The sequence below is a fragment of the Bubalus kerabau genome, chromosome 4 (assembly GCF_029407905.1).
Source record: "Bubalus kerabau isolate K-KA32 ecotype Philippines breed swamp buffalo chromosome 4, PCC_UOA_SB_1v2, whole genome shotgun sequence".
In the NCBI taxonomy this organism is placed as follows: domain Eukaryota; kingdom Metazoa; phylum Chordata; class Mammalia; order Artiodactyla; family Bovidae; genus Bubalus; species Bubalus kerabau.
In genome coordinates this window covers 43,351,110-43,378,572 of record NC_073627.1, presented here as the reverse complement: position 1 = coordinate 43,378,572, position 27,463 = coordinate 43,351,110, and the positions used below count along the sequence as shown (strand labels likewise).

The 27,463-nt window shown below is 38.3% G+C and overlaps 1 protein-coding gene and 1 long non-coding RNA gene across 4 annotated transcripts in view; one reads left to right on the top strand and one right to left on the bottom strand.

Annotated features, from left to right (window-relative positions):
* Positions 1 to 27,463, bottom strand: part of SSH2 (slingshot protein phosphatase 2) — a 246,769-nt gene that overhangs the window by 107,822 nt on the left and 111,484 nt on the right. The gene's annotated exons all lie outside the window — the stretch shown is intronic.
* Positions 1 to 27,463, top strand: part of LOC129649543 (uncharacterized) — a 113,730-nt gene that overhangs the window by 4,635 nt on the left and 81,632 nt on the right. The gene's annotated exons all lie outside the window — the stretch shown is intronic.

Genomic DNA, 27,463 nt, shown 5'->3' with positions numbered 1-27,463 from the left:
TTAATCCACTTAACAAAGTCACTTAGTTCAAAGTAGTATTGTCATTCAGTTGCTCAGTTGTGTCCAACTCTGCGACCTCATGGATTGTAGCATGCCAGGCTTCCCTGTCCTTCCTTATCTCCCAGAGTTTGCTCAAATTCATGTCCATTGAGTCAATGATGCTATACAACCATCTCATCCTCTGTCGCCCCCTTCTGCCCTCAATCTTTCCTAGCATCAGGGTCTTTTCCAATGAGTTGGCTCTTTGCATCAGGTAGCCAAAGTATTGGAGCTTCAGCTTCAGCATTAGCCCTCTCAATGAATATTCAGGGTTGATTTCCTTTAGGACTGATTGACTGGTTTGATCTCCTTGCTATCCAACGGACTCTCAAGAGTCTTCTCCAGCACCCCAGTTTGAAACCATCAGTTCTTTGGTGCTCAGCCTTCTTTATGTTCCAACTCTCACATCTGTACAAGACTACTGGAAAAATCATAGCTTTGCCCTTTGTTGGCAAAGTGATGTCTCTGCTTTTGAATGTGCTATCTAGGTTTGTCGTATCTTTTCTTCCAAGGAGCAAGCATCTTTTAATTTCACGGCTGCAGTCACTGTCTGCAGTGGTCTTGGAGCCCAAGAAAATAAAGTCTGTCACTGTTTCCATTGTTTTCCCATTTATTTGCCATGAAGTGATAGGACCACATGCCATGATCTTAGGTTTTTGAATGCTGAGTTTTAAGCCAGTTTTTTCAGTCTCTGCTTTCACCCTTATCAAAAGGCTCTTTAGCTCCTCTTCACTTTCTGTCATTTGGGTGGTGTCATCTATGTATCTGAGGTTACTGTTATTTCTCCCAGCAATCTTGATCCCAGATTGTGATTCATCCAGCCCAGCATTTTGCATGACATACTCTGCATATAAGTTAAATAAGCAGGGTGACAATATATAGTCTTGATGTATTCTTTTCTCAGTTTTCAACCAGTCCATTGTTCCATGTCCAGTTCTAACTGTTGCTTCTTGACCTGCATACAGGTTTCTCAGGAGGCAGGCAAGGTAGTCTGGTATTCCCATCTCTAAGAATTTTCCACAGATTGTTGTGAATACAGTCAAAGGCACAGTTGGCAATTTGATCTCTGGTTCCTCTGCCTTTTGAACATTACTTTGCTAGTATGTGAAATGAGCCCAATTATGCAGTAATTTGAACATTCTTTGGCATTCACCTTCTTTGGGATTGAAATGAAAACTGACCTTTTCCGGTCCTGTGGCCACTGTTGAATTTTCCAAATTTGGTGGCATATTGAGTGCAACACTTAACAGCATCATCTTTCAGTTTTTTAAACAGCTTAGCTGAAATTCCATCACTTCCACTAGCTTTGTTCGCAGTAATTCTTCCTAAGGTCCACTTGACTTCACACTCCAGAATATGTGGCTCTAGTTGAGTGACCTTTTTTGGTACAGTTCTTCTGTGTATTCTTGCCACCTCCCCTTAATCTTTTCTGCTTCTGTTAGGTCCTTACCATTTCTGTCCATTATTGTGCCCATCTTTGCATGAAATGTTCCCTTGGTATCTCTAATTTTCTTGAAGAGATCTCTAGTCTTTCCCATTATATTGTTTTTCTCTAGTTCTTTGCATTGTTCACTTATCAAGGCTTTCTTATCTCTCATTTCTCTGGAATTCAGGATTCAATTGGTTATACCTTTCCCTTCCTCCTTTGCCTTTCACTTCTCTTCTTTTCTCAGCTATTTGTAAGGCCTCCTCAGACAACCATTTTGCCTTCTTGAATTTCTTTTTCTTGGGGATGGTTTTGGGCACCGCCGCCTGTACAATGATACAAACCTCCATCCATAGTTCTTCAGGCACTTTATCAGATCTAATAGTCCCTTGATTCTATTTGTCACTTCTACTGTATAATCATAAGGGATTTAATTTAGATCATACCTGAATGCCCTAGTGGTTTTCCCTACTTTCTTCAATTTAAGTCTAAATTTTGCAATAAGGAGCTCATGATCTGAGCCACAGTCAGCTCCCAGTATTGATTTTGCTGACAGTATAGAGCTTCTCCATCTTTGGCTGCAAAGAATATAATCAGTCTGATTTCAGTATTAACCATCTGGTGATGTCCATGTGTAGAGTTTTCTCTTGTGTTGTTGGAAGAGGGTGTTTGCCATGACCAGTGCTTTCTCTTGGCAAAACTCTGTTAGCCTTTGGCCTGCTTCATTTGGTACTCCAAGGTCAAACTTGCCTGTTACAAAGTAGTATAGCTCAACAGTTAAAAATTCTGGCCTTAGAATTTAATAGGCTGGGCTTGAATTCTAGAACCACTATTAACTATGAACTTTAAATTGCTACTTAATCTGTAGCTCAGTATTAGTACCTAATTTATGAAGTTATTGTGAGGATTAATTAAGTTGAAAGATATAAAACACTGAAAAGAGTACCTGGCACAAAAATCTACTTTTTTGGCCTTATGGCTCTGTAAGCTTAAGTGAACTAAAAGAAAGGTTGAGGAAGACTTCAGAAATAAAATCAGAGAGCTGGAGTCTTCAGTGAAGAATCTCAGATCAGAGTGTAGGACTATCATAAAGTTTTGCATTTTTATTAAAAACTTTTTTTGCTTTTCTAAATCTTCCATGTACTCTTATCTTTTGGCTGTTTCTCTGAGGTAAAACCCTTAATAGGCAAAAGACCTATGTGCTTTTCTTTAGGTCATTAAGAACACTTTGTGTGTGCGTTGAAGGGAGCAAGCAGACTTTGAAGTCAATCTGGCAACCTTAGGGTAAAGTCCACTGTGCATTTTAGTTTATTAACTGAGAAAATGAAAATGTTGAACTAGAGATAATCCCCTGTGCTCTCTTCCATCAAGTTGAAAAACAGCTAAAGTGGGCAATATTAAAATGGCAATGAATGTGACATCAGGAAGTTCTAGATTCTAGCTACTTTGTCCATGGACAACACTTACCCTGTCCCAGCTCTTGTTTCTTTAAAGTGGGATGGTAATGCTTACCTCACAGGTTTATTAAGATACGCAGACACAAGTGCTTTGTGAACAGGACAGCACCAGATTTTTGTTACTGTTACCATCCATAAATTGGCCAATCAGCTTCTGATAACAGAAAGTGCTGTATTTGTTTGTATTTGGGATGAGAAGTAGATGAATGAATGAAATTTAAAATACAAATATACTTCCCCTATACACCACCATTTCATTCAAGAAGTCTTTACTATTATTGTTTTCCAGGCAGTTAATTACATATTGTCATCTTGTAGTAACATGACATCTGCAGTGCTTACTGGGATTTTGCCTTTTTAAAAAAAGCTTTGAAATAATAGTATTAATGTATATAACTTTATTTTTGAAATACCTAGTCATAAGAAAGAATGATTATACCAATCAGAAGACCTATCTGTATTTTTATGTTTTCTCTAAGGGCTTCATCTAGTGAAATAAATAGTAAATTAATCTCCTGAGTGTCAAAAGGGAGAAAACCAACACTTTAAAGAGTTACAAAACAAAAAGCCTGTTACCTAGAGTAGCACAACAATCTGTCTCCTGTTAATCTATAAAACGCTAGGCTAGAACTCTCAAGATAATACCCTTAATTTTCAAACTTGTTGCCCAGACAGACCAAGAGGTATCTTGCTACACTTAGTCAAAAGCACTCTTCATGCAATACAATAAACCAAACTCTGTAAACAAAGGCTCTTCAAAGCAATCAAGTTTTGCAATCACTATGTGGCTAATAGTTTAATTTAAAAGAATATCCGACAATAGTTTTAAACACTGGCTGGAACAATGTCACTGAGCCCTTCCAATCCTTTCTATGGAACTTTCCACCATAAGAGCAATGGGAAATACTGAAAGGATCTGCATATCAACTCCATAAGAGGCAGATCTAAGGCATTCATCCCCCATAGTCTTAACCACCATATGCTCTAGTAGGAAGAAACACTGAAATGCTGCTTTCTTCAGGTTACAAAGGCCTCACAACTCTATTGTTTAGTAAAAATAGTAGGCGTTTATAGATCACTTTTCACATCCAACACACCTTACAAAACATTTAACCATTTAATCCTCACTCTCTTTAAACATTAAAAAAGAAAATTTAAACACAGCCTTTCAAACACAGGCTCAAAAACATTTTTTTTTTTTTTTTTCAGTAGAAAGATAAAATAAAAGTCACTCTTCTCATCACCATCATCCTACTCCCAGGGATGACTGTTAATACTTCCAGAAATTTTTCCTGCATAAGCAAACATTAATATGTTATAGCTGTTCTGTAAGAAATATACATGCACACAAGCCATAATTATCTACACATATTATTACACTTTGTGCTCCCTCCACACTTATCACCATATCTTAAGATACTTTTCCATGTTTATAAAGATGTACCTCATTCTTTTAAAGGAGTGCTTCATATTCTATTTTAAAATTATATATAATTTAAATACTCCTCTACTAATGGACATTCAAATTGTTTTCAGTCTTTACTATTATAGACAGTATCACTATGATCATACTTTCACACAATCTTTGGGCTTTAAAGTGAATACATTTGTTGGGCAGATGCTGAGAGATGGAATTGGCAGTTAAAATATTTTAAACATCTTAGGAATCGGCAGACATTATCAAATTGCCTTCCTAAAGGGTTTAATTTTTTATTTTCCACTGGTATCTCTGTGTCTACTCTCACTCTGTGATCCAGTAAATTAACTCAGGGCCCAAGATTCTCTTCTACACCTCTTCTACATAATACATTAAAAACTAAATCTATGTAATATATATGTACATATGTTGGCCTTCCCTGGTGGCTCAGATGGTAAAGAATTCACCTGCAATGTAGGGAGACCTGGGTTTGATCCCTGGGTTGGGAAGATCCCCTGGAGGAGGGCATGGCAACCCACGCCAGTATTCTTGCCTGGAGAATGCCCATGGACAGAGAAGCCTGGTGGGCTACCGTCCATGGGGTTGCAAAGAGTCAGATAGGGCTGGGCGACTAAGCACAGTGCAGTACATATATGTGTATATGTCAGTGTATATGTATGATAAAAGTAAAATATACTTTAAAAAACTAGAGAAAAATGTTAAATTATAAAGAAAAATATTATGAAGAAATTATCATAGATAATTTAAAAGAATTAGACTGTAAGAAAATATATATAGCACTTAAATTATTTTGAAGATAATCTAATTTTTAATTCAGAAGATATCTTAAGATCTTGTTTGATGCTAATGATACACAAGATATTATAGATGAACAAGCCAAATGTGGCCTAATACCATCAATGTCCTGAAATAGGGTGAGACAGAGACAGAAAAATGGGAAATAAACTGGAGTAACATAAAATGGAATCTAGAGGAGCTGAGAAAGTCTTGAAAATAAAAGCAATAAATGATATTTACTGAGCTGACATTTACCGTGTACCAGGTCCTTGGTGGCTTAGATGGTAAAGAATCTGCCTGCAGTGTGGGAGACCTGGGTTCGATCCCTGGGTTGGGAAGGTCCTCTGGAGAAGGGAATGGCTATCCACTCCAGTATTCTTGCCTGGAGAATCCCATGGACAGAGGAGCCTGGGGGCTACAGTCTATGGGGTTGCAGTCAGACACGATTGAGCGACTAACCACACAGCACAGATCCTCTATTAAGAGTTTCTGTGTAGAACTTATGGTTGCCAGGGGAAGGTTGGGGGGAAGGGATAGTTAGGGCGTTTGGGATGGACATGTACACATGCTATATTTAAAATGGATACCCAACAAGGACCTACTATACAGTACATGCAACTCTGTTCAATGTTAGGTAACAGCCTGGATGGGAGGGGAATTTGCGGGAGAAGGGATACATATATATGTATGGCTGAGTCTCTTCACTGTTCACCTCAAACTATCACAACGTTGTTAATCAGCTATATACCAATACAAAATAAAAAATTAAGAAAAAAAGTTTACATGAAGTATCTCAATTCTCACAAACAACCCTATGCTTCTATGATTATCTTTACTAGGCTCAGAGAGGTTAATTGATTTGTCTAAGGTAATACAGCAGTAATTTGAATTCAGCAAGTTATTCTGGCTCCAGAAAGAATCTGTTTTGTTAATCAATGTTCTACATTGTCTGCATGATTATATAGGTTCACTACAGAACAGGTTTAAGTCTGAAAAGGTCTATTGCCAACAGGAAGAACTCCTGGGGACCTTAAATACCTACCTTCCTGCACCTTGTGTTTCCTTCTCTACTTGATCCTAGCTATAGCTGGCAGGTCCTGACAATAAATGGCAACCTACTCCAGTACTCTTGCCTGGAAAGTCCCATGGATGGAGGAGCCTGGTAGGCTGCAATCCATGGGGTCGCGAAGAGTCGGACACGACTGAAGCGACTTAACAGCAGCAGCAGCAACCCAGTACTAAATATAGCAGTAAGATGACCTTCTGGTTGTTGTATACCATTCTCTTGCTACCAGATCCTGTAGAGCTCTGTATTTCAAACTAATATTCATCACAAGATATTTTTCAAAGCACTTATACCTCTACAGTTTTTTGCTTCCCTAGTTTTTTTTTTTTTTAAACACAGCATCTTACATGAAAGAGGCATTCACTGTATTTGTGGATAATCATGGGATCATGATCTCATTTAATTAAATAAACCTACTTACTAGCTGGGTAGGTATTATTGTTGCAGGAAGACGGATCCCTTCCAAGGCCCGAAACTGGGCTCTTGTCTAACACTCGGAAATGAATTGTCCAAGGAGACACATGTGCTGACAAAGCAAGAGACTTTATTGGGAAAGGGCACCTGGGTGGAGAGCAGTAGGGTAAGGGAACCCAGGAGAACTGCTCTGCCCCGTGGCTCGCAGTCTCGGGTTTTATGATGATGGGATTAGTTTCCGGGTGGTCTTTGGCCAATCATTCTAATTCAGAGTCTTTCCTGGTGGCCCACGCATCGCTCAGCCAAGATGGATGCTAGCGAGAGGGATTCTGGGAAGTGGACGGACAGGCGGTGTCTCCTTTAGACCTTTCCTGATCTCTTCTGGTTGGGGGTGGCTTATTAGTTCCGTATTCCTTACCAGGATCTCCTGTCATAAAACAACTCATGCAAATGGTTACTATGGTACCTGGCCAGGGTGGGCGGTTTCAATCAGTGTGTTTCCCTTAACATTATCACTCCTCATTATAGTTAAATAAAAAGATGAACCAGCTAATAATATCAAGGTGATAAGAAGCCTACACATTAGGCTGCTGCTGTATGTGTGCTCAGTCACGTCCGACTCTTTGTGACCCCACAGACTGGATTTTCCAGCAAGAATACTGGAGTGGGTTGCATTTCCTCCTCCAGGGGATCTTCCCGACCCAGGGATTGAACCCTCCTGAATTTCCTGCATTGGCAGGTAGATTCTTTATCACTGTGCCACCTGGGAATCCCACTCTTTAGGCTGAGATGGGTCTAATTCAATCTGTCAACATACTATTAACAGATTAACTGAATACAACTGGATTAACCCTGAATATCTATAGGCCAGGCACTTTAGATGCTGATTATCAAAATGATTAAGAGTTAAACACTTTTATAATAATTCCCTATTTAAAATCCCAAAGAGTTCTTTATTCCCCTTTAGATCACATCCAAGCTCTTCTTCTGGCCTTCAGATATTCCATGATTTAAATCCTGCTATAATCCAGCCATTATGGCATATTACTCTCAACTCCATCCCTTCTCCAAAACAGTTTAATTATTTTTTAGCCATTTCCCAAAACAAATCCTTGCCATAATTAGGTGGTTTTTATCCTGTCTTCCTATACACGAGTCTTACTCTCCTCCCTGTTCAAATTATTCCTTTTCTAAGACCATTTTTAGACGTGAATACCAGACCACCTGACCTGCCTCTTGAGAAACATATATGCAGGTCAGGAAGCAACAGTTAGAACTAGACATGGAACAACAGACTGGTTCCAAATAGGAAAAGGAGTACATCAAGGCTGTATATTGTCACCCTGCTTATTTAACTTATATGCAGAGTACATCATGAGAAACGCTATGCTGGAAGAAGCACAGGCTGGAATCAAGATTGCCGGGAGAATCAATAACCTCAGATATGCAGATGACACCACCCTTATGGCAGAAAGTGAAGAGGAACTCAAAAGCCTCTTGATGAATGTGAAAGAGGAAAGTGAAAAAGTTGGCTTAAAGCTCAACATTCAGAAAACTAAGATCACGGCATCTGGTCCCATCACTTCATGGGAGATAGATGGGGAAACAGTGGAAACAGTGTCAGACTTTATTTTTTGGGGCTCTAAAATCACTGCAGATGGTGACTGTAGCCATGAAATTAAAAGACGCTTACTCCTTGGAAGGGAAGTTATGACCAACCTAGGTAGCATATTCAAAAGCAGAGACATTACTTTGCCAACAAAGATCTGTCTAGTCAAGGCTATGGTTTTTCCAGTGGTCATGTATGATGTACGAGTTGGACTGTGATGAAAGCTGAGCGCCGAAGAATTGATGCTTTTGGACTGTGGTGTTGGAGAAGACTCTTGAGAGTCCCTTGGACTGTAAGAAGATCCAACCAGTCCATTCTAAAGGAGATCAGTCCTGGGTGTTCTTTGGAAGGAATGATGCTAAAGCTGAAACTCCAGTACTTTGGTCACCTCATGTCAAGAGTTGACTCATTGGAAAAGACTCTGATGCTGGGAGGGATTGCGGGCAGGAGGAGAAGGGGACGACAGAGGATGAGATGGCTGGATGGCATCACTGACTCGATGGACATGAGTTTGAGTGAACTCCGGGAGTTGGTGATGGACAGGGAGGCCTGGCGTGCTGCGATTCATGGGATCGCAAAGAGTCGGACAGGACTGAGCAACTCAACTGAACTGAACTGAGACCATTTTTATCCAGGCTTTCAGGGGCTTCCCTCATAGCTCAGTTGGTAGAGAATCCGCCTGCAATGCAGGAGACCCCTGTTCGATTCCTGGATCACGAAGATCCCCTGGAGAAGGGATAGGCTACCCATTCCAGTATTCCTGGGCTTCCCTTGTGGCTCAGCTGGTAAAGAAGCCACCTGCAATGCGGGAGACCTGGGTTTGATCCTTGGGTTGGGAAGATCCCCTGGAGAAGGGAAAGGCTACCCACTCCAGTATTCTGGCCTGGAGAATTCCAGGGACTATACAGTCCATGGGGTCGCAAAGAGTCGGACATGACTGAATGACTTTCACTTCACGTCTCTGTTTTATGCCACATAATTTACCTCTCTGATGAAGCAAATCACACAGAATAATTCTCTTTCGTGGACTTCATAGAGCCTAGCACAGTGCCAGGCAAGTCATAAGTATTAAGTATATTCTAGTTGGTTGATCTATTATCCCACACCCCACTACATTCTTCTTAGGGCTCTACATAAATATTTCCTAAAGGAATTGATATGTTAATGACAGAGTTTCTCTCCCCTTGGGAGCTGCTGATATGGGGAGAATTCCCTAGGACTCCTCTTCACTACCTCATCTTTCTGCCGCCTCTTGCTCTTTGGGTAGATGCTGTCTTCATACAGAGAATACAGTAGAGGGCATGGAATACAATCCAGTATGTAAGGGTTTTATTTTTATTTTCAAGCCTGCCCTAGACTTTCAGGAGCCAAAAGTTCAAATCGCAGCAGGACTGATTCAGCCCTTTCACAAGCAATTTAGTACTATGCAGTTTGTTTAGACTGATCAAATTTCCAAGACCTGGCTGAGCAGCATCATTATCTCTTTAAGCTTTCATGTATCAGCTTCCCTGGCCACATTTCACTTGCCATGTCTTTCTTCTCTGAAATCAGATGAACATGCAAAATTACGCAGTTACATACAATTATGTACTTTTCAACAACCATGTCAAATATCTTTAAGGAATTTAAATATAAAACAAAGTTTGGGTTTTTGTTGTTTTTTTTTTCTCTCTGGATTAGGCAAAAATCAAGAAGGAGGCAAAAGTTACACTCCTCAATTCTCAGTAGAAAGGGAGCATTCTGTACAATTCTTCAGCTAGTACATCAACTAACAGAAGAGATATGGTATTGCCAGATTCAATTCATACCACCTCAGCTGGAAGGCCAACTGGACAATAGATCTTAAGTGAAGTGAAAAATACTTTGCTGGGGGAAAAAATACTTTGCTTGGGGAAAAGAAGACTAGCAACTCTGCCTTTTAATGTTTGATTGTGAAATATTCAAACATGCAGCAAAGAACAGAGAGGATAACAAACCGCCAGAGGCTCAGTAGACAGCACAATCACATCCTAACACTTCACCTTTCAGATTCTAAAACAATTAGCTGAAGCTGCATCACCCCTTTGAATTTCTCTGAGCCTTCTGCCCTCTCTCTATGCAGGTACCTACTCTCCTCAGTTTGGTGTTCATTGGAAGTGACTTAGCATGCATGCACTGTGATATACTACTACACACTAGAACTCTGCCTACTGTTTGAGGCATTTGCCTGACAATAAGAATACTAATTTCATTTTAATGAAGAGAAAACAGTCTCAAAGAATGAATTTGTCTCAAGTCATGCAACCAATATAAACATAGGTCTCCTAACTCCTATATTAGTGCTCTTTTCATATAATTAAGAACACTGAACTAAAACTCTTTTTGTCTTAGTGGCATTCAACTATATTGTTGTAGTACATTACAAGAAATTACATTGTTTATTATTTGTTTATAAAGTACTTCACCTTAAGTGGCCTAATTTAATAGCAATTATTCCTTGGGGTTGATATTTTCCTAATTTTATAGGTAAAGTAACATATTTAAAGAAAACTAAAAAAAAAAAAGATAACTAAGCTTAATGAAGTATTTTAATAACAGCATACTGCCTTTCAAAAGGAAGGTCCTTCAAGGAAAAGGATTGTGTTGGGTTAAAAACAGTAATTTCATTTTGGGAAATGAGAGACATTATTGCATCAACACAATTCTTAACAAAAAATTTTAAAGAAAAACTGTGTACTTATTATATTTAAATTAATTAACATTTGAATTAAAATTTAAAATATGCACAAGCTGACTTTAAAAAAATGAGCAAATAAAAATATAATAAATCACAAAAATAGGCAGTGAAAATTTATTGATTATTGCAAACTTCTTATAATTATTGTCATTTTTATATCACAGAAAATGAATTTGGGACTTTGAGTGTGAGCCTGGTGACAGATTTAGTTAACACTGAATGAATTACAAGAAAGTTATTTTCTTCTTACATTACCAGGTGTAGTTTATTCTACTTAGAATTTGAGTTCTGTGCTGTATGATATAGGCAAGTCACTAATCTCTTTGTGTCTCAGCTTCCTTATCTATAAAATGGGCAATAATGGTAATTTCCTGCAACTGTTACAAGGACTCAATGAGATAATGATTATAAAGTATAAAGTATGAATTGGGTGCTTGCAGGCATATAAAAGTTAATTTTGAGAGGATAAAAGACATGTTTTGGGAAGGGCAGATAGTTCATCAAGGCCTGAATAAAGAGTATAGGGCTTAGTGGCAAGAGTAGGGCTGGAAAGTTGGAATGAGGTCAGTTTTTAAAGTTTTTAAAATGTTATAACAAATTCTAGACTACTCTACAGGCAACAGAGAATAACAGGAGATTTTTAAGTTGCAGAGTGACATGAATAAATCTGAGTCATCTCTGAGAGTAGGTGGAGACTGTATTGGCATGAGGATCAGTTAGACGCAGAGGGATCATGTTAGGAGCCAGTAATTTAAGCAAGAAGAGGGACTAGGTTAAGGCTGAGGCAGAGGTCATGGAGAGAAAGGGAAAAGTCTGAGATAAAAACACATTTGTATATTTTATGTAACCCTTTCTGTTCATAATGATTCTATAAATACAGAATTAAAGTCCTTTATAAAGCTATTAACACAAATTCTACACTAAAATAAACTGTATATTATATTATGCAAGCTTTAAAATTTGATCAAAATATAACAGGTTTTGCCAAACGGTAAAGAATACCCAGATGACAAAGCCTACAGTATCACTACAGAATAAAAAGATAAGTGACCAAGTCCACCTTAAACCTGATGTTTACTATTCCCACTTGCATGTTTAGTCAAGAAGTCTTTTTCAGGGATTTAAAATAATTTTGTCTGTAGCAATTCCTTGTTTCAGTCTATAACTTTTTTCATATTTGTTCTTTCATCAGAAAGAGGTTCAGAATGCAGAAACGATGGCTTAGGGACTGAAGCCTTGGAGGGTGGGGTTGGGAAGTCAGGGATGAATATGAAGTTTCTAGCTTAAACTTTTAAACAGATGATAGAGTCTTAAGAAGAGAAGTTGCAAAGGCCCACAGTGGGTATTGACGTGATATGATTTCTTCTCTGAATGTCAAAGTGAAGAAATTCAATGAAACGCAGATAAATGGTGGGAGTCACTAAGACTTCTCTTAAGGAAGCCAAATGCCTCATCATCTAATTAGTGATGTGCATGTATGGATGAATGAGATCCTTACTGTCCCTACCTACTATGCAGCAAAATCACAGCCAAGGGAACAAGCTTGGTGGAATCAATGGGGAAAGTCCATCAACAGAGGAATGGATAAAGAAAGATGCAGTGTATATATACAATGGAATATTACTCAGCCATAGAAAAGAACAAAATAATGCCATATGTAGCAACATGGATGGACCTAGAGATTGTCGTACTGAGTGAAGTAAATCAGACACAGAAGACAAATCTCACATGATATTGCATTTACATGTGGAATCTAAAAAAAAGGCTACAAAAAATTTTAAAAAGGCTACAGATGAACTTATCTACAGAACAGAAATAGAGTTACAGATGTAAAAATTAAACTGGGGGGTAAGGGGGAATAAGTTAGAGGACTGGGAGTGACACAGACATACTACTATATATAGAATAGATAACTAATAAGGACCTACTGTATAGAACAGGAAACTCTATTCAATACTCTGTAAGGGCCTAGATGGGAAAAGAATCTTAAAAAAAGAGTGAATATATTTACCTGTATAACTGATTTACTTTGCTGTACATTTAAAACTAACACAACATTGTAAATCACCTATACCCAGCAAAAACTTTTTTAAAAATGGGGAGGAATCTTTGGAAGAGAAATCTGATAAATACAATAAATACAATCACAGGACACATAAGAGGTTGTAGGCAGTAAGAAATAAGGGTTTAGAGCTCAAAATGGGATCCGAGGTAAAACCTTATGGAAACACCCAAACAAACTCTTCGGCCAACTCAATAGATTTGAAAGTTCTGGGCACAGAGGCATGAATAATGAGGTAGACAGGGTCACTGAGGGACAATACATAGATTTGAGGATGGGAAGCCACGAGTATCCTTGAAACAGTATGCACAATTAAGCAGTATGCACACATTTTTCTAGCGAAAAATTCTAGCGTTTTACCTAGCGTTTCAAACAACTCCATGTTTTCCGAAAGGTTGAAAATTTCTACTCCAGGAAATAAAAGTGAGGCAAGGATAGTCTCTGGAGAAAAATTAACTTCTGAGAGATGAACAGGTAAGAACTGCTGGTGAAACCAACTGAGATACTCTGGATAGAGGGTATAAGGAGAACCAGCAAAGAATGATGATAAGAAAGCCAAAGGAGAGACTTCCCTGGTGGTCCAGAGGGTAAGACTCCATGCTCACAGTGCAGGGGCCCTGAGTTCGATCCTTGGTCAGGGAACTAGATCCCATATGTCACAACAAAGGATACTGCATTCCACAATGAATATTGACTATCCTGTGTGCTGCAACTAAGACCCAGTGTAGTCAAATAAATATTTTTTAAAAAGAAAGCCAAAGGAGGTGAGAACTGCATAAAGGAATGGGCAATAGTGTCATTTAAAATTGGGATAAAAAATTATTCACTGGCAATCTTAACAAGAACAGCATTTGGAATGATGGAAGGGGCAAAAAGTCAGATTTCACGGGTGAAACAGTGAATATGAGTTGACAAAGGAGGCAGTTAATATAGACTGTCCTTTCAGAAATCAAAACAAACTTGTAGTGTGAGCTGAAAACAAGGTTATGAAATGGTATTGTAAAATTATATTTTAGTTTTTTTGGTCCGATAAAGATCTGACCATGTTTATAACGTGAGCGAAACAAGCCAATAGAGAGAGGTAAAACCCTATGACAAATTAAAACATTGTCCAAATAACTGATCTTGAAAAAGGGTACAATATTTAAAGTCTAAATTTCAAGAAACAGGAGTATTTTTACGAAAGGTACAGATATCAATAAGATGATTAGAATCCTCTGCATATTAAAAACTTTCTAAAGATGTGTTCACATACTTGAACCTAGAAGATTCACACAAATTTGGCTCAGAAATTATTTTCCAGAAGTTTCTAGAAATGTAATTGTGTGTGTGTGTGTTTGTGAAGGATAATTTAATTTCTCATTCTTGACATATTTTTGACATCTGAAGAGATCTGCATAGGCTTGTCTTCTGCTATATCGCATTTAAAGTTTAATATACCCCCAAATAAACTACAGTAATATAAAAAGCAAACAAAAGTCTAGGGTTGCGGAAGGCTCGGAAATAATCCAGTTAATGAGCTTTCCATGGTGGAATTTGGTATTCTAAAACTTAAGCTCCTGCATAGCTACCTTATCACACACAGTTAGGACTTGGAATTTCATATGTAACTTCTAGCCAACAGGTTATTTTTTTTAAAAAAACAAGAACCATTTCTTCTTTTCAATCACAGATAACCTGCACGCTAAGTTGCTTTGGTTGTATCTGACTTCCTGTGACCCCATGGACTGTATGTAGCCCGTCCTCTGTCCATGGGATTCTCCAGGCAAGAACAGGAGTGGGTGGCCATTTCCTTCTCCAGGGGATTTTTCCGACCCGTGGATCAAACTAAAATACCCACCTTAAAAACAGTAACACACGAACTTCTTACTGGCATCATATTTTCTTATGTAATTATTTGTAATCCTGCCATATATGCCTTTCCTATCTTTTACATGGCCTGTATTTTCCTGTTCCAGAGAGTATCAATGATAAAAATTTTATGTGGGTAAAGATGCAGCAGTATTGTGTGTATGTAATGTATATATGTTATAGATCATCCTTTTAATAGAAAGCCTGGAGTTTGGTTTTCTAAAAATTATTTTGGTATTCTGTGGAATTTACATGCCAATCTATTTAAGACAATCACCATTTAATTCAGTTGAATATTAAAAGCGATTTCATTGATTACATATTTCAACTGTTTAGAGGGATGTTCTGCAAAACAAAACACCAAAAAAACATTGGCCTGGAACTACTCCAGTGGTTAAGACTCTGTACTTCCATTGCAGGGGGCATGGGTTCAATTCCTGGTAGGGCAACTAAGATCCCACATGCCGCAAGGCAGGGCATGGCAAACAAACAACCCCCCTCCTAAACCCACATTGGCCTTGCCAGGTATATTTAAATTTATTTGAAAATTTTAATGTATCAACTGTCTTTTTTGGAGTTAGGGGAATGAATAACTAGGCTATTAGTGATTTTGATGGTTTCTGAAATACTATAAAGATTTGTTTACTTCAACCCTGAATACTCATTGGAAGGACTGATGCTGAAGCTGAATGAAGCTCCAATACTTTGGCCAATTGATGCCATGAGCTGACTCACTGGAAAAGACCCTGATGCTGGGAAAGATTGAGGGCAGGAGGAGAAGGGGACGACAGAGAATGAGATGGTTGGATGGCATCACCGATTCAATGGACATGAGCTTGAGTAAAATCTGGAAGAGAGTGAAAGACAGGGAAGCCGAGTGTAGTCCGTGGGGCTACAAAGAGTCGGACATGATTTAGCGACTGAACAACAACAAATTGTTTTTTATGAACATAAAATTATGAACCTAGTTTTAGAAGAGCTCAGTTTATAATGATAAAAAGGATTAACAGTAATAATAATACCTTACCTCTTGCTGAGTGCCTATTATTATGATAGGCATTTAACCTTTATATCTCAAATCCTTGCAAAAAACTGTAAAATATTCTTTTTTCTATTATAGAGTGGAGGAAATGGGCTCAATGAGGCTAAGTATCTCTTCCCAAAGTCTGAAAAATGGGTGGAAAGTATCAGATCAGATCAGATCAGTCGCTCAGTTGTGTCAGACTCTTTGCGACCCCATGAATCGCAGCACACCAGGCCTCCCTGTCCATCACCAACTCCCGGAGTTCACTCAGACTCACGTCCATCGAGTCAGTGATGCCATCCAGCCATCTCATCCTCTGTCGTCCCCTTCTCCTCCTGCCCCCAATCCCTCCTAGCACCAGGGTCTTTTCCAATGAATCAACTCTTCGCATGAGGTGGCCAAAATACTGGAGTTTCAGCTTTAGCATGATTCTTTCCAAAGAAATCCCAGGGCCGATCTCCTTCAGAATGGACTGGTTGGATGTCCTTGCAGTCCAAGGGACTCTCAAGAGTCTTCTCCAACACCACAGTTCAAAAGCATCAATTCTTCGGTGCTCAGCCTTCTTCACAGTTCAACTCTCACATCCATACATAACCACAGGAAAAACCATAGCCTTGACTAGACGAACCTTTGTTGGCAAAGTAATGTCTCTGCTTTTGAATATGCTATCTAGGTTGGTCATAACTTTTCTTTCAAGGAGTAAGCGTCTTTTAATTTCATGGCTGCAGTCACCATCTGCAGTGATCTTGGAGCCCAGAAAAATAAAGTCTGACACTGTTTCCACTGTTTCCCCATCTATTTCCCATGAAGTGGTGGGACCGGATGCCATGATCTTCGTTTTCTGAATGTTGAGCTTTAAGCCAACTTTTTCACTCTCCACTTTCACTTTCATCAAGAGGCTTTTGAGTTCCTCTTCACTTTCTGCCATAAGGGTGGTGTCATCTGCATATCTGAGGTTATTGATATTTCTCCCGGCAATCTTGATTCCAGCTTGTGTTTCTTCCAGTCCAGTGTTTCTCATGGTGTACTCTGCATATAAGTTAAATAAACAGGGTGACCATATACAGCCTTGACGAACTCCTTTTCCTATTTGGAACCAGTCTGTTGTTCCATGTCCAGTTCTAACTGTTGCTTCCTGACCTGTATACAAATTTCTCAAGAGGCAGATCAGGTGGTCTGGTATTCCCATCTCTTGAAGAATTTTCCACAGTTTATTGTGATCCACCCAGTCAAAGGCTTTGGCATAGTCAATAAAGCAGAAATAGATGTTTTTCTGTAACTCTCTTGCTTTTTCTATGATCCAGCAGATGTTGGCAATTTGATCTCTGGTTCCTCTGCCTTTTCTAAAACCAGCTTGAACATCAGGAAGTTCACGGTTCACGTATTGCTGAAGCCTGGCTTGGAGAATTTTGAGCATTACTTTACTAGCGTGTGAGATGAGTGCAATTGTGCGGTAGTTTGAGCATTCTTTGGCATTGCCTTTCTTTGGGATTGGAATGAAAACTGACATTTTCCAGTCCTGTGGCCACTGCTGAGTTTTCCAAATTTGCTGGCATATTGAGTGCAGCACTTTCACAGCATCATCTTTCAGGATCTGGAATAGCTCAACTGGAATTCCATCACCTCCACTAGGTTTGTTCATAGTGATGCTTTCTAAGGCCCACTTGACTTCACATTCCAGGATGTCTGGCTCTAGGTCAGTGATCACACCATTGTGATTATCTGGGTCGACGAATATGCTACTGGAGATCAGTGGAGAAATCACTCCAGAAAGAATGAAGGGATGGAGCCAAAGCAAAAACAATACCCAGCTGTGGATGTGACTGGTGATAGAAGCAAGGTCCGATGCTGTAAAGAGCAATATTGCATAGGAACCTGGAATGTCAGGTCCATGAATCAAGGCAAATTGGAAGTGGAAAGTATAGTTCTTCATTTATTCCTTCTACAGAAAATTAGTACCATCTATGTGCCAGAATTTAAGGATACAATCGTGGACAGGATATTATCTCTGCTCTCACTCAGTTTAAGTGGCAAGAACAGACAACAAATAATGTGTAACAACAGCATTGGAAGTGCTGGGAAAGGGAAGCACAGAGCTCTGTTACAGCATGAGGTGAGAATTTTTCCACTGAACAGTAAGGATTATTATAAGCAAAGGTGGCTCATAACCAATTATGTGTTTTACACAGTTTCTAAATTTCCTGATCTTTTGTTTGGTGTATCAGCAGAACAGCTGTTTTAGGTAATCGATAACAGGTCCTTTCTTCTCCCTCCAAATGATTCCTTGGCTTGAGGAAATTCCCAGTGATTAATGAATACCAGAACAGTCTGCCAGTTATGTTTATTAATACAATCTTTTTGCCTCAGGATGGTGGAATAGCAGTGAGTCAGAGAAGCAAGCAGATGAGTCCGTGCTTAATAAATATTCATTGTTGAATGAAGCAAGATGATCAGTACCTTTAAACAGGGTTTTACATTTAGCATCCAATGGCTATAGCTATGACTTTTGGTAATCATCCAAGTTGAATCAGATTTGACTCAGAGATGGGAAACGCTCGTTTCTAATTCAATATTAGGTTTGTACTAAATAAGAAGTTTATTGGTAATTTGAAGTCTGACAATTTCTCTTCTTCTTTTTCTTCAGTAAATGATCTTAATACTAGATGATGTACAGGGTGTCAGTCATAGCACAGAATTAGAGAAATAAGACTGTGAGTTTGTGAAATTAAAATGGAAACGAATTTAGAAAATACTAGTGAAAGTACCATCACTTTATATCTTGCCTTAATATTTGGTGCTGAATATTCATTTAAGCTTTCCTATGAACAATTTTGCTTGCATTTTCAACAGTCCTGTAAGATAGATGAGAAGATGCAATCTTCATCTTACAGATAGAAAGGAAGGCTCAAACAGAACTGGATTTTTATCATAGAAATATCATTACAGTGAAGATAAACAATAATGTAGTCCAATTTTCTGTCATTACATAGGTATAATATAAGTATTTGCATGGTTATAAATTATATACATTTATATAGATTTCCTATTAAATTACAATTTGAAAAACAGATGTTGCACTGGGATAAGGTTTCACTTTTACCTGGGAAATTGTTTGTTTTTCAGAAATCTTATTTGCTAAGCACCTGATGAAAGTGTGGTAAGCATTTTGAACTATCTTTTCTGAAGACTAATAGTCTACAAATAATACTAATATTCAACACATTAGTTCTAATGAATGCTTTTTAATTTTACTTTGTAAAAACTCTCCATCAGATGGTTTACTCTTCATCTTCTGAGATAATTAAATGTAAGTGTTGAAGTGATTAGGAATTTGATGATGATGGTGATTTGAGAATTTGAATTATAATAGGAAATCTTTCTGAAGTGTTTACTTTCTTTAAAATATCTTTAAAACAAACACCTACAGCTGATACATATATGTAATTTTAAATGTGTATGTGTATTTGTATACCCTGTGTGTGTACATGCATATGTTTATGTAACTATGTTTTAGGGTAAGAAAAATCATGTATATTAGGAGTTCCTACAGTTTATACTGTTTAAACCCATAAACACAAGAATATCAGAAAGAGAGAAGGAAAATAAAAACCTGACCTTATATTGAACTCAGCAGTTTTGAATTAAGTGTGTAGAATAAATCTTTCCTAATAGCCTCTTATTCTTTCATCCAAAACAAATAACTTGTAGTGAACAAGAAGGTAAGTATATTAACTTTATTAATTTTTCAAAGTTTCCTGAAAATTTTCTGGAAGAGCTGAGATTTTTTAAAAATATAATTTCCATTTTATTTTTTAATGTATTTTTAAAAACTTTTTATTTTATATGATGGTTGATTAACAATGTTGTGACAGTTTCAGGTATACAGCAAAGTGATTCAGTTATATATACATATATATATATTCTTTTTCAAATTACTTTAAGTTGTTACATAATATTGAGCAGAGTTCCTTGTGCTATACAGTAGGTCCTTGCTGATTATCTATTTTAAATATTGTAGTGTGTACATGTCCATCTCAAACTCCCAAACTATCCCTTCCCCACAATGGAGAAATTACTTAAAGTAACTGATGATAGGAAGGGACTCACTTCTCATTATGCTATTTATTTTACATGTGCCTTTAAGCATTTTGTTCCTTATTTCCTGCATTACTGTCTTCTTTTGTGTTTAGCTGCATTTTTGTAGTGAAATGTTTAAATTCCTTTCTCATTTCCTTTTGCATATGTTCTATAGCTAATTTTTTGTGTGTGGTTATAATGGGATTACATATAACAACCTAAAGTTTTAACACTTTAAATTCAATTTATACCAGCTTACCTTCAATAACATACAAAAATTCTGCTCCTTTACAGCTCTGTCTCCACTCTTTTCAGTTGCTGATGTCACAACACCTTTATTGTGGATCCCAAAACATAAACTATTAATTCTTTTAAACGCATTAGTCTCTTAAATTATGCAGAAAACAAGATATGGAGTTACAAAGCAAAGTTATCATAACACTAGTTTTTACACTAATAGTTGAAGGTTTTTTTCATTTAAATGTGTTAGTTTCAAATCAGGTAGAAAGCAAAAAGTGCAGTTCCAAATCAATTACAATACTACTAGCTTTTATAATTGCCCGTGTAACTACCTTTACTGAGATCTTTATATCTCCATATGGCTTTGAGTTACTGTCTGATGTCCTTTCATTTTCACTTGGCAGGAGAAACCTTGGGCATTTCCTGCAGGGCAGGTCTAGTGGTCACAGGCTTCCTCAGCTTTTATTAATCTGGAGTCTTAATTTCTCTTTCTCTGCTGAAGGGAAGTTTTGCCAGATGTAGGATTCTTGGTTGACTGTTGTTTTCTTTTAGAACTTTGAATGTATTGGTTCATAGGTCTTTGGGCCTCCAAGTTTCTGATGAGAAATCTGCTAATGATCTAACCTTGGGGATCCCTTGTATGTGATGATACACTTTTCTTGATGCTTTCAAGATTCTTTGTCTTTTGGAAATTTGATTATAATGTGTCTTAGTGTGAGTCTCTTTGAGTTCATCTTACCTGGAGTTTGTTCAGCTTCTTGGATATTTATGTCTTTTATCAAATTTGGGAAGGTTTTTTTTTTCCCCCCTTTTGGCTGTGCCATGCAGCTTGCAGGATTTCAGTTTCTGGACCAGGGATTGAACCTGGGCCACAACAGTGAAAGCCTAGAATCCTAAACACTAGGCCACCAGGAAACTTACAAATTGTGAACTTTTAAGCCATTATTTCTTTAAATATTTACTCTGCCTCCTTCTCTCTCATCCTTCTGGGACTCTCATGACACATGTTGGTCCTCTTGATGATCTCCCATAAGTCCCTTAGGCCCTGCTTGCTTTTATTCAGTCTTTTTTTTTTTCTGTTCCTCAGACTTGATCATTTCCATTGCCCTATCTTCAGGTTTGATTTTCCTTTCTCTTTCCTGGTAAATCTGCCTTTGAATCTGTCTAGTGAAATTCTTTTTAGTTACTGTACTTTTCAGCTCCAGACATTCTGTTTTGGTTTCTTTTTAGACTTTCTATCTCCTTATTGATACTTTCATTTTGTTCACATATCATTTTTGTAAATTCCTCCACATTTTCCTTTAGTATTTTGAATGTCTTTAAGATAGTTGCATTAAAGTCTTTGTATAGTATATCTTCATTACATATTTTTTCAGGGACAGTTTCTATTATTTTTTCTTTTGAATGGACCATACTTTACTGTTTCTTTGTATGCCTTGTGCTTTTTTTTTGTTGAACATAGAACATTTGAATCTAATAATGTAGTAACTTTGGAAATGTGATTCTTCACCTTCCCCAGGGTTTACTATTTTTTGTTATTGTTTTTGTCTTTTTGATTGTTGTAGGCCATCAGGTAAAGAATCCACCTGCAATGCAGGAGACACAGGAAACGCAGGTTTGATCCCTGGGTCAAGAAGATCCCTTGGAGGAGGAAAATGGCAATCCACTCCAATATTCTTGCCTGAAAAATCCCATGGACAGAGAAGCCTGGTGGGCTATAGTCCAAAGGGTCATAAAGAGTCAGACATGACTAAGCAACTAAGCATGATGACAAGGCCATCTCACTGAGGATTAGGCTGAGATGTAAACCTAAGCTCTTTTCAGGTCTTTTCTGAGCTTTTCCCTAGGCATACATAGACATGTTCAATTTTCCTCCATATGAAATGTTTCTGAAGTCCTCATCCTTAATGTCTGACTCTCAAAAGGCGGAAAGGCAAAAAGTGAAAGGGGAGGAAAAAAAGGTGCTAGTCTTTTAAATCCCTGAAACACTTCAGCATGAAGAGGGGCTTGCAACAAAAAGGGGGATTATTCCGCAACAGTGGCTGCCTGCCTCTTTGTCTGCACCTCAATGGTCAGAAGTGGCACTCAGCTATCAGATCACAGATCCTTGATATCTTGATATCTGGAGGATAGGATACTTTTTGCTCACCCCATTTGCTATTAATATAAGCTGTATGCAAGCTGTACCAGGAACATGTACATGGCTATTTACCATATAGCTGAGAGTGAGGGATGGGTAGTTACTAAGAGTTAAGAGCTAAAATTGATAACAATTTACCCTCTAGTTCTTTCCTTGGAGGTTGCAAGCCTTTAATAGACCACAGAGCTCCACAATCAGTCATGTCTGACTCTTTGCAACCCCATGGACTGCAGCACGCCAGGCTTCCCTGTCCGTCACCAACTCCTGGAGTCTACTCAAACTCATGTTACATCAGACAGATTCTCCAGTGCAATTGTTGTCAAAGTGGACAGGCAGATTCCTGGTGCTTCCTTCTTCAATATCTTCCCAGCATCCTCTCCCAGAAGCAATAGGTATTTGACACTTCATTAGTCTCCAGAATTTTATAAGAAAACAACTTTTCAAAAATTTAGTTTGGCCAAGTCAAGAATTAAGGGGAAGTGACTTTTGTTTGTTGTTTATACCCTGAAGAATAACATCTGGGGGAAGAAAGTAGAATTAACTATATTTAGCTTTAACAGATATACCTAATTTCACTGTGGCTGCAATAATTAGTTTTTCAAATCAGATTTAAAAGGAATACCTCTTGTTCTCAGAAGCAGAACATGTCAGATAAATATAAGATAGAGTCTGTGAACACATTCTTCAGAAACAAAGAGTACTTCAGTGAAATGAAAATTCTTATTCTTGTTGAGCGGCTAGGAAAGAACCTTCCAAACTGTGCACTTAGCACAAAGTGGCAGAACTCGAGGATGGGAGGATAGCTCGCTACACCCCCTGGTGGCCACATCAAAGTATTTATAAACAGCTGAAAGTTTTCTGGATCAGAAGAGCAACCCATATGGACAGAGGTGGAGATTCAGAGTTCAGACAGACCAAAAGCAGAAGATGTAGAGCTTCACTATCATCAGTTAGAGCTGGTTTTTAACACATGGGAAAGCTTTACTTTTATAAATCAATCAATCACACGCACGCACATATTCTAAGTTCAATATAAGGTTTCTCTGTGAAATAATATCATTTTATTTCTTAAAAAAGAAAAGTGATGTGATGCGGGCATCTTACTATCAAATGGCTCAGAAAATAAAAAGTTCTTTGCACTGTATCAACAATTTTTCTATAAGTATGAGATTGTTTTAAAATTTTTAAATGTATATGTGCTGTGTGCTAACTTGCTCCACTTGTGTTTGACTCTTTGCAACCCTATGGACTGTAGCCCACCAGGCTCCTCTGTCCATGCGACTCTCCAGGCAAGAACACCAGAGAGGGTTGCCATGCCCTCCTCCAGGGGATCTTCCTGACCCAGGGACTGAACTTATATCTGTTACATCTCCTCCATTGGCAGGTAGGTTCTTTACCAAGGGTTTCCCTTGTGACTCAGCTGGTAAAGAAGCCACTTGCAATGCAGGAGACCTGGGTTCGATCCTGGATTGGGAAGATCCCCTGGAGAAGGGAAAGGGTACCCACTCCAGTATTCTGGCCTGGAGAATTCCATGGACTGTATAATCCATGGAGTTGCAAAGAGTCAGACATGACTGAGCGACTTTGGACTTTCCTTGGCTCAGCTGGTAAAGAAGCCGCCTGCAATGTGGGAGACCTGGGTTCGATCCCTGGGTTGGGAAGATCTCCTGGAGAAGGGAAAGGATATGCAATCCAGTAATCTGGCCTGGAGAATTCCATGAACTGTATAGTCCATGGGGTCGCAAAGAGTCGGTCATGACTGAGTGACTATCACTTTCACTTCTTTACCAATAGCGTCACCTGGGAAGCCCCCCTCCCGAAATACATATATGAGGATAAATTAACAGTTCATATTTACAGTAGACTTTTCCTCTTTACTACCTTTTTAAAAAAATTTAGGTATAATGCTCTTATTCACTAAGTTAACAAATTCTTTAACTAGAACACACACTCAGGTAGAAGTACACCTGTTTCCTTTCCACAGCAAAAGATGGGCAATATAGTATTTATTGTCATTATGATATTTAAATCCATACAAACATTATTTCACTGAACAGGCTGAAATGAAGTCATAGCTCGAAAGTAAAAAAGAAACAGACCAAAGGCAAGAGAAGGAAAACCTGATGAGGTACCAGAGACAGAGATCTGAAGAAAGATGTGTCTACAAAACGAATGCGTTAGTAACACGGTACCATGGGAAATTAGAGCTTCCCTCATAGTTTAGTTGGTAAAGAATCTACCTGCAATGCAAAAATGTGCCTGCAATGTAGGAGACCTGGGCTTGATTCCTGGGTCGGGAAGATCCCCTGGAGAAAGAAATGGCAACCACTCCAGTATTCTTGCCTGAAAAATGCCATGGACAGAGAAGCCTGGTGGGCAGTCACAAGAGTCGGACACGATTTAGTGACTAAACCACCACCATTTGAAATTACATCTTACACAAAGACATGCCCTGACTCTATGTTTTCTTTCAGCCCTCTTTAAGCTATTTCCACTTGACTATTGCCCTGCTGTTTCACATGTGCAGAGGTGAACTCTTCATACGTTGTCTTACAAGTTCTCTTTTTCAACTACACCATTTCTAGTAAAGATATCAACCAATCTTCTATTCCTGTTCATTCATTTAATGAGCATTTATTGAGTGCTAATTGCTGTGGATGCTGAGATAAAAGACACAGTTTCTGTCTTCATGCTGCTATCAGTTAGGGAGGTGACTGCCCACCTCTAGCCATCTGCCTGCAACAGCTTTCTAGCTCATTCTCCTGCCTCCTCTCATACTGCATAACACTGCCAGACTGTTATCCAGCAGTCATGCATTCTTTTAGACAAAGATCTACCAAATCAAAGTTGTTCTACTCTTAAGATATGAATGATGATCTGCCCTTGGAACACATTAGTACCTACTTCCATCCTTCTGGGCATATCCTCCCACCTCCCCATCCTCCTGTGTATGGAATGCTCTTCTGTTCTCCTACCTACATCCCATTTATCCAAGACCCAGAACTTACCAGGATATTTTCTGATTTTCCTCTGGCCCACACTGCTTGCTCTCTCTTTCTCTTCCCCACCTGCTACAAAACTTTCATTGCTAGGTTTGAAGTAGCAAACCTACTTACTTACAGTTGATACATACAGAAATGGGAGAATTCTACTATAATTAAAATATTTTCTAAATTTAGATCTACTTTATTTCCTTCCACAACTAGTTATCTTAAAAAAAGATATCTTGGGATTTCAAAGATTTATTTCAAGGGTATCTTCCTTTTGCTCACTTTTATTTATTACCTTGGGGGTTCCCAGGTGGCACTAGTGGGAAAGAAAGAAAGAAAAAAAGTGAAATCGCTCAGTCATGTCCGACTCTTTGCGGACCCCATGGATTGCAGCCTACCAGGCTCCTCTATCCATGGGATTTTCCAGGCAAAAGTACTGGAGCGGGTTGCCATTTCCTTCTCCAGGGGATCTTCCCAACCCAGGGATCAAACCTGGGTCTCCTGCACTGCAGGCAGATGCTTTACCTTCTGAGCCACCAGGGAAGCCCCAGTGGAAAAGAATCTGCCTGCAATGCAGGAGACACAGGTTTGATCTCTGCATCGGGAAGATCCCCTGGAGGAGGGCATGGCACCCCACTCTAGTATTCTTGCCTGGAAAATCCTATGGACAGGGGAACCTGGCGGGCTACAGTCCACAGGGTCACAAAGAGTCAGACACAACTGAGAACATTTATTACCCTGAAATTTTATTAGGCTGACTCATGAGACAGCCATTTGTAAGTCAAAATGGCTGAATATTGGCATGTTACATGGCTTTGTTTATTCTCCAGTCAGCAAAGTGGGTCAAAACATAAGAAGATGAAAAGCAATGAGTTCATAAATATGCAAAAGGAAAGACTGGAACTGAATTTCATCCATTTATATTTTTACCAAAAAGGTAAGAATACATAACCTGATTTTCAGTTCTACAACTGTGTTATCATATTTTTATGCCTATCTTCTGCAAAAGACAACATATCACCAGAATTAGCTATCATAAAAAGGACCTAGTGGGCATGAACAGATCATTTGTTTTTTAAATATAGTAAACTACATATAACATAGAATTTGCCTTCTTAACTATTTTTAAATGTACAGGGGATTAAGTAATTCACACTGTTGTGCAACTGACACTACCATCCATCTCAAGAACTTTTTCTCTTCCAAAAATGAAACTTTGTACCCATTAAGCAATAATTCCTCATCCATCCTCCACCAGACCCTGGCAACCAACATTCTACTTTTCATATCTGAGAATCTGACTACCTTAGGTATCTCATATAGGTAGAATCACACAGTATGTGTCTTTTGGGGACTGGGTTTTTTCACTTAGCATAATGTCCTCAAGTGAGTTGATTAAAAAAAATTTTTTTTTATTTCACAGACATTTAAACAAATATTTTTAAAAGGCACTTATTTCATACAGAAGATATACTCTATTGGGTCACAGTATAATAATGTACTTATAACAAGAAAGAAAGTAGAATTCTATGCAATCTTGAGAAACTAAAATATCATATAAAATATAGTTTGTTGCATTACAACATTGACAGTGCTACACTTTCAAATATTTAAGGATTTCAGTGAATTATTATTAAATCTTTAATATAACCATAAAAAGCATTTTAAAGAAGATAACAAAAATGTTATTATATACATCCTAGATATCTCTCATAATTCTTTTCTTTTAATGACAGCAAGTACTGGTATCCTTATAAGATGCCCACTATTCCGTGAGAGGAAGGAAAAAAGTTTCACTGTATTTTAAAAGACTGGGTAAGTTACTTAGCTGAAGAGGGCATGGCAACCCACTCTACCTGCCTAGAGAATTCCCTGGACAGAGGAACCTGGCGGGCTATAGTCCATAGGGTTGCCAAGAGTCAGACACGACTGAACCAATTGAGCACGCACACACAAACTAATTAGTATATCCTTTGTATTAACCAATCTGTAAAAAAACACCAAAACCTGTCAAAATGAATGACAAACATAAGGACAAAACTGAAGGCTGAAATGTTCTTTAGTTAGGTAAGGAAAATTTGCTTTTTTATTACCTAAGATAGGTAATTGGGTCAAAGCTAGGCCAATATTGGCCTTT